General features: G+C 39.9%; 1 pseudogene; it reads left to right on the top strand.

Moving 5' to 3' along the window:
- The first annotated feature begins 6,839 nt into the window (after positions 1 to 6,839).
- On the top strand, positions 6,840 to 8,375 carry LOC100470079 (annotated as a pseudogene).
- The last annotated feature ends 262 nt before the right edge of the window (positions 8,376 to 8,637 follow it).

Raw genomic sequence — 8,637 nt, 5'->3', positions numbered from 1 at the left:
CTACAAAGAACTTCTCAAACTCAATACGCGAGAAACAAATAAACAAATCATAAAATGGGCAGAAGATCTGAACAGATNTAAACAAATCATAAAATGGGCAGAAGATATGAACAGACACTTTTCCAATGAAGACATACAAATGGCTAACAGACACATGAAAAAATGTTCAAAATCATTAGCCATCAGGGAAATTCAAATCAAAACCACACTGAGATACCACCTTACGCCAGTTAGAATGGCAAAGATAGACAAGGCAAGAAACAACAATTGTTGGAGAGGATGTGGAGAAAGGGGATCCCTCCTACATTGTTGGTGGGAATGCAAGTTGGTACAGCCACTCTGGAAAACAGTGTGCAGGTCCCTTAAAAAGTTAAAAATTGAGCTACCCTATGACCCAGCCATTGCACTACTGGGTGTTTACCCCAAAGATACAGACGTAGTAAAGAGAAGGGCCATATGCACCCCAATGTTCATAGCTGCATTGTCCACAATAGCCAAATCATGGAAGGAGCCGAGATGCCCTTCAACAGATGACTGGATTAAGAAGCTGTGGTCCATATATACAATGGAATATTACTCAGCTATCAGAAAGAACGAATTCTCAACATTTGCTGCAACATGGACGGCACTGGGAGGAGATAATGCTAAGTGAAATAAGTCAAGCAGAGAAAGACAATTATCATATGATTTCTCTCATCTATGGAACAAAAGAAGTAGGAAAATGGGTAGGGGAAGAAAGGGATAAAGAAAGGGGGGGTAATCAGAAGGGGGAATGAAGCATGAGAGACTATGGACTCTGAGAAACAAACTGAGGGCTTCAGAGGGGAGGGGGGTGGGGGAATGGGATAGACTGGTGATGGGTAGTAAGGAGGGCACGTATTGCATGGTGCACTGGGTGTTATACGCAACTAATGAATCATCGAACTTTACATCAGAAACCAGGGATGTACTGTATGGTGACTAACATAATGTAATAAAAAAACATTAAAATAAAAAAAAGGCAAAAAAAAAAAAAAGAGCCTCAAGGAAGCATAATGGCGTATGATCAAGGGAGTGATGACCCCATTAGAGTCACAGGTGATTCCCCTTTATTAATTTGCAACGTTATGAGTGGTTGGTAAATAGTTTTACTGCATCCTTAATTGTATTCTTAATAATAATCCCTCTATGGATACCAAGCACAAATAGCTGCTGAGTTTATGTGTAGGATATTCAATTTAAAAACCTGGTGGTAATTTTTTGCAAGAAGAAAAAACTAGAGTGGGACTGTCTAGCAGGGCCACTGATGGATAATTTAAGGTAGCTTTTATTCATAAAGATGATATAGGTGACACTTCATTTTGAAGAATTAACTGGATAGTTTGACAAATATTTGATCTCATCACTAAGGACTAGCTCTGAACTCTTGGTATTTTAAAGTATTGCTCTATCTTCCTATTCCCCTTTTCAGTTTTGGATATTGGAGTTACTAAATCCCAGGATTGAAGTCCCTACACTATTTGGACCTAGTCTGTAGCCATTAAACACAGTGGCTATCGAGCATTTGAAAAGTGGTGAATCTGAATTGAGATAGGTTATAAGTGTAAAATGCAGACCAAATTTCAAAGACTTCATTTGAAAAAAAATCTATTTATGTCGTCGTTCTTAAAAAATATATTTTGTATGTATATGTTAAAATAATTAATTTTGTCTGTTTCCCTCTAGTTTTTGATTTGATTACCAGGAAAATTTAAATTACATATGCGGTTCACATATGTCTATGGAATAGCATTGGTTAGACTTCAGAAAAATTGTCATAGAATTGTGGGTTTAGTGACATAATTTGCTTAGGTGTCAGTGAATATGTAAGCTTTAATAATTCTATTAGCCCGAAACATTCTGATTATGTGTCTCCAAATATGTACTTATTAAATTCTTTTTTTTAAAAACTTTCTCACAAAGCTAAGATGTTGAAAAAAATAACTTGCTCTTAAGTTTTTGGTGACTGAATGGCTTCTTGTTAACATAATGACAATTTTTGGTAATTCCAGGCAGGGTTTGTAGGCCATCTAATTTTTCAAGTCTAGGGAAAGCAAAAAAATGTCAGCTTCCCTGTGGAAATGGCTTTGAACCAATGTCAGAAGACCTGGATTAAAGCCAAAACTTTCTTGGCCACTTTTAAATGGTCTGCATGTTCTCCAGTTATAAATTATCTTGCTGGGAGCCAACAATGTGTTTCCATGTCTATAAGAAGAGGAAAATTAACAATAGGGGCCCAACTGAACCACAAGGTTGTTGTGGCAAATGGAATAATAATTTCAGTAAAATTTTTTGTAAAGCATTATTAAATACATAAGGTGTGATTTTGTTACCTTTTAATATATAGGTGGTAAAATTATATGTATATTTGTTTTATTAAATTTTTTGAAGACGAAAAATACATATGTAGTATTTATTTGGTAAAGCTCTTTCAAAGCCTAAACTGAGATTTACATTTACTCTCTGCCCCAGATTCCAGCTAGAGATAATGACTCTAACTATTTCTGTTTTCAGTTCTTCTGGGGCTCATCACTACAATTGTAAATAAACTTACATCTTTTTCTGTACATTGTGGCTCATTGACCCCGTGCTATGAGTCAAAGAGAATTTAGCTCACGAACACGACCTCCCAAGTTAAATAAACTGTATCACTCTTCAATGCTTTTATTGCTTTTCATTTTAACCTTAAATAATATAATCAAACTTATTCTTTTTTCCATTAACTTTGACAGTGTCTCTGGGTTTCTCCTTGCGTGAAATACAGGCCTCAGTGTCCCTACTGCATCTCTCACCTCTCCGCCTTCCCTCATCCCGTAACTTCTTTCAACTCCGCCATGATTTTGGATCTTCCATGTTTGAGTTCAACCTTAAATCCTGTCTACTGAATAATTCCAAAATTGAGAACCTATGAACATATCTTAGATTTTTATGATTAGATAAAGTGTACTCAAGGAAGAATCCAGAAGTAAGGTTTGCTTTCCCTCAAAGGATCTTTGCACCATTCTGTGGAGGCTTCCTCCCTGTGGTCTTAAAAGTTGCACTTGGGGAGAGCGAGCAGTATGCCCTTCTATTCCAGCAGGCACTTAATGTATCAGGATCATCAAGTGTAAGATTCACTTAAGTCATTGGAGCTCGCACTTTCATGGGAATTCTTGCCTACATGAAACTGTGCAATGCCTTCTTAGAGAATAGCGGAAACTTGCCTTCCGATCTCCATAATAGGAATATATAGATTATAATTGGTTATTATTGCTGTCCGTCACCTTGGGATAAAAAAAAGCAGGCAGATTACTTCTAAGGACAGATCCAAGGCTCTGTAGATCTTGACCCTTGATTAATTAATTTTTAAAAATCTAACCTTTTTAAGATAGGGGCAGTGTGGAGGGAGTTATCAAAAATCTCAGGCCGTTGAAACAATTAAGGAGAGAGGCACAGGTGAATAGAGTTTGAGAATCCAGTGTGGGTGATAGCTGCTTATTAATCAAGTAGCAAATAAAGGGATTTTTTGGAAATATTTAGACTAATGTTTGTATATTATGGGTGTGAATCTTTTTTTATAATAATTTTTTATTATGTTATGTTAGTCACCATACAGTATACCCTTAGTTTTTGATGTAATGTTCCATGATTCATTATTTGCGTATAACACCCAGTGCACCATGCAATATGCCGGTGATGGGTATTAAGGAGGGCACATATTGTATGGGTGTGAATCTTTTATTGCTTTAGTGAAATACCTTATTCGTTAATTGGGCTCAGCAAGGAAGGGAATCTTTCTTGATCTTTGGCCAAAACTACCCCCTAAAACAGACCGAGACACTAAGAGTAGGAAATATAACTCTGTGTCATTAAATTGTTTCACTTGAAGTTGCTATTCTAAACGTCCAAATCACATATTCTTTTGGGAGTATTCTGGACTGTGTGTCTTCCCTTCCTCATTAAGAAAAAAAAAATGTCAAAAGGCAAAATTAAAAAAGAAAAATCTCTGGTTGCTTCTTCCCTTAACTGTTTCTTCCCCATAACATACTATTTGGCTGAAATACTTTTAGAGTTTCCTCAATACCTATAGAAAAAGAAGCAAAACTTTTCCAGGGTACAGCTTGTATTTATGGTCCAACCTTATATACCTACTGACTTGTCTGTATTAGCTCTATGCTACGTTTAATTTTTTGTCGTTATTGATGTTTGAAGTTATTGTTATTTATAGGGTAGGCATTGTGTTAAATGATGTGCACACATTATTTTACTAAATCCTTTCCAAACCTTAATAGTCATTTACTAAATCCTTTCCAAACCTTAATAGCGCCATTTTAGAATTCCAAACCTTAATAGCGCCATTTTAGAATTGAGATGTTTGAAGTTATTGTTATTTATAGGGTAGGCATTGTGTTAAATGATGTGCACACATTATTTTACTAAATCCTTTCCAAACCTTAATAGCGCCATTTTAGAATTGAGAGTCTCACCTGCGGAAACTAGACTTAACGCTCGTGTCTAGCTCAGAGCTCGTGGTTCATTCCGCTCCTGTGCACCGCACCCACCACATGCCACTTGGGGAGCAAAGCAGTGTCCCATAACACTAAATGTTACGCTCCTGTCCTCACTTCACCTCCCTGCCCGTGGTAGCAGTCAAGAAAAGCCCTCCCCTTTAAGCTATCTGTCTTCTCTTGTAAGACAATAAATTCTTGGAGGGAGTGATCACCTAGGATGTCTTTTCATCACTCCGGTGCCTTAAATAATACTTTGGACCAGTAGGTGGTAATAAAACTTTATTGATGATAATAATGATAATAACTATTAGCATTTGGTATTAATAGCCGATTTCAATTTCTGTTCCCTTCCCACACACGTTTCTTAAAGCTTCAACCTTTGAAATCTTCCCACACTTGTCTATCCAGACAGTTTGACTTCAGATCCACACTTCACACTCTGAACCTCCTCGGAGTGGGAAGCACAGCTATCAGAACTGTTCTTCTTTTGAAATAAAAATTCACACCCATTCTAGGGAGTGGGCCAGATCCCAATAACAAGGTGAGACTGGCACATTTTCTCGGATGCCAGAGTTTCAGCTGCTACTTTACTGAACTGTAAGTCTTAGGTAATAGAGGCATTAATTAGAGACGGCTTCTTGTAAAGCACACATGAGAAACAGTGGTACAGTCCTCAGCAAGTAAGTGGGCTTTCCTGCAAAGCCGGAGAAAACCTCATCTGAGCCTCCTCTATTCTATCCGATCGTCTAAGCTCTTTGAGATAACTAAATGACATTGCAATGGGATCACCAGGGTCATGGCTGACAGTTTTTATTTGAAATGCTTTCATTTGCTTTAGTTTTAGTTCCAAGCAAAATGCTCTATATCCTGCACAGTGTTTACACTTAGAATTTAAATGCAGCATTATTATACTGCCCTGCAACACGCACAGGCTAGCCCTTACTCTGCCAATATATTGCCAGCACACCAAGAAATCTCCTTCCTTATCAGAGCCTATGTGTGAGCTCTGTCCCTGTCCCTGTCTCTGTCTCTGTCTCTCTCTCTCTCACACACACACGCACACCTCTGATCCTAGAGGAGGTTAATGAAAACCTGACCCTAAATTTGAGTGTACAAGTAAGGTTTTGTAACTTAAAACATTGCAGACATTTAAGTGTGCTTAAATTGGCATGGTCCAGGCGTACATCTGGCTAACAAAATAAACATGTTCCAGAAATCAAACAAATCTGTATTTTAAAAAAAAAGTTTTCTCAAATTACTCATCCTTATTGCCTTTTTCCTCATTATCAAAACACATCCTTAACACCAGTGATAGTCAAAATATCTCATCACAGGTGTGGCATGGGGCATTGACATATAAGAAAAGATGGCCTCACTTCTGCCAGACATTATCCTTTCAGGAGCTGGATCCGAGAGAGAGATCTGAGGTCCCAGGGGAGGGAACAGGAGGGGTCCTATGGGGGCTCTTGGGAGGGAGTAAGCTTAGGATAGAAGCTATTTATCAATGATACTGAAACATTTCAATATTTTAACAGCTTATCCGATAAATGTTAACATTGCTAAAAGCTCATTTATATTAATAGGTAATACTAGAATCATGACACTTAGAAATAGAGAAGATTCTAATCTTGTGGTAGACTAGAAGGGTTTAGAAATTCTCCCAGGTGTTAGAAAGGGATCTCAGTCTTGCCAGGTAACTTTGAATATGAATATGAGTAGTTCTAACCCCAGTTGTCACAAGAAAAATCAACAAGGGAAAAAGTTACTATATCTTGTGTCCTCGTGCATTGTAATCTCGTTTAATTATCTCAGTAACCCTACAGAACTCTATTAGTTTACCAGACTACCATAATAAAGTACCACAGATTGAGTGGCTTAAATGAGAGAAATTTATTTCCTCACAGTTCTGGAGGGAAGAAATCCAAAATTAAGGTGTCGACAGGGCTGATTTCATTCTGAGACTTCTTTCCTTGGCTTAGAAATGGCTGTCTTCTCCCTATGTCTTCACACAGTTTTCCCCATATGTTTGCCGTCCTCTCATTTCCTCTTCTTAAGGACACCAGTCATATTGGACTAGGTTCCATCGTAATGACATCATCACTTGATCACTTTAAACTCAGTCATAATCTGAGGTTATTGGGTTAGGACTTCAACATATAAATTTGGGGGAGCACAATTCAGTCCATAACAGAAATTCAGTAATATAACCCCTCCTTTTAGAAAAAAATTAATAGAGTCAGTGCATTACTTGCCTCGACTCGGCTTGTCAGGGACGGTAACTGGTACCTGGTGTTTGCTCCTGTCACCTGTACCCGCTCACCTATAGCTATCATGCACAAGTGCTTCTCTATCTATGTTGGCCAGACTGGCGTCCATATCAACAATGCCTGCTGGCAGTTCGGTTGCCTAGAACATGGCATTCAGCCCAAAGGCCACATGCCAAGTGACAAGACCATTGGGGGAAGAGATGACTCCTTCAGCACCTACTTCAGTGAGATGGGTCATGGCAAGCATGTGCCCAGGGCAGTGTTTGTAGACCTGGAACCCACGGTCACGGATGAAGTTTGCACTGGTGCCTACTGCCAGCTAGTCCACCCTGAACAGCTCATCACAGGCAAGGAAAATGTTGCGAACAATTATGTCCAAGGGCACTACGCCATTGGCAAGATTGACCATATCTTGGACTAAATTCAGAAACTGGCCAACTAGTTCATAGGTGTTCAGGGTGCTTTGGCTTTGCACAGCTTTGGAGGGGGAACTGGCTCTGGGTTCACCTCCCTGCTGATGGAACTCTCTATTGATTATGCCAAGAAGTCCAAGCTGGAGTTCTCCATTTACCCAACTCCCCCCGCCCCCCCAGTTTCTACAGCTGTAGCCGAGCCCTGCAACTCCTCCTCACCAGCCACATCACTCTGGAGCACTGTGATTGTGCCCTCATGGTAGACCAGAGGCCGCCTGGGACACTGTTGTAGAATCCTTGATGTTGAGTGCCCAAACTACATCTGCTTCATTAGCTAGATTGTGTCTTCTATCACTGCGTCCCTCAGGTTTGTTGGAGCCCTGAATTTGATCTGACAGAATCCCAGACCCACCTGGTACCCTATCCCTGCATCCATTTCCCTCTGGCCACGTAGGCCCTTGTCATCTCTGCTGAGAAAACCTACCATCAACAGTTCTCTGTAGTAGAGATCACCAATGTGTGCTCTGAGCTGGACAACCCGATGGTGAAGTGCGGCCAAGGTAAGAACATGGCTTCCTGCCTGCTGTACCATGGCAATGTGGTTCCTGAAGATATTAATGCTGCCATTGCCACCATTAAGACCAAACATCCCGTTTGTGGACTGGTACCCTACTGTCTTCAAAGTTGGTATTAATTACCAGCCTCCCACTGTGGTACTTGGTGGAGACCCGACTAAACTACAACGAGCTGTGTGCGTGCTGAGCAGCACCACAGCCATTGCTGGGTCCTGGGGTCACCTGAACCACGAATTTGACCTGATGTATGTATGCCAAGTGTGCATTCACTGGTACGCGGGTGAGAGCATGGAGGAAGGAGAGTTTTCTTTTTTCTTTTTTGGAAGAGGGTAAGGCAGAGGGAGAAGGAGAGAAAGAAGCTTAAGCAGACTCCCTGCTGAGTGTGGAGCCCGTCGTGGGACTAGATCTCATGACCTCAATATCATAAGCCTGAGATCGTGACCTGAGCTGAAATCAAGTGTAGGATGTCTAACCCGTTTAGCCGACTGTGCCACCCACCTGCCCTGGAGGGAGAGTTTTCTGAGGCCTGTCCTCACAGGCCTGCAGAAGGGTCACGAGGAGGTTGTGGATTCTGTTGAGGAAGAGGGTGAGGAAGACAGAGAGGAATGCTAATTACCATTCCCTGCAGCCCTGGAGCATGTTAGACTCACGACTGCAGTTTCAACAGTAGCTGACAGGCCTGAAAGCTTTCTGGTTAGATTGTCTTCACTTTTAACTGTGATCATGTCTTATTTTTCCTTGTGTACTTATAGAATTTTTCCATCATGTTTCAAAGTAAAGGTCAATAAAGAAAAAATATTAAAAAGTTTATAAAATCTTTTTAAAAGTTAAGTTTATTAAGGCATATTTTATACCTAAAATAATAACCATTTTA

Source organism: Ailuropoda melanoleuca, chromosome 11 (genome assembly GCF_002007445.2).
Source record: "Ailuropoda melanoleuca isolate Jingjing chromosome 11, ASM200744v2, whole genome shotgun sequence".
Taxonomy (NCBI): Eukaryota; Metazoa; Chordata; class Mammalia; order Carnivora; family Ursidae; genus Ailuropoda; species Ailuropoda melanoleuca.
This window is presented reverse-complemented; position numbering and strand designations above follow the sequence as displayed.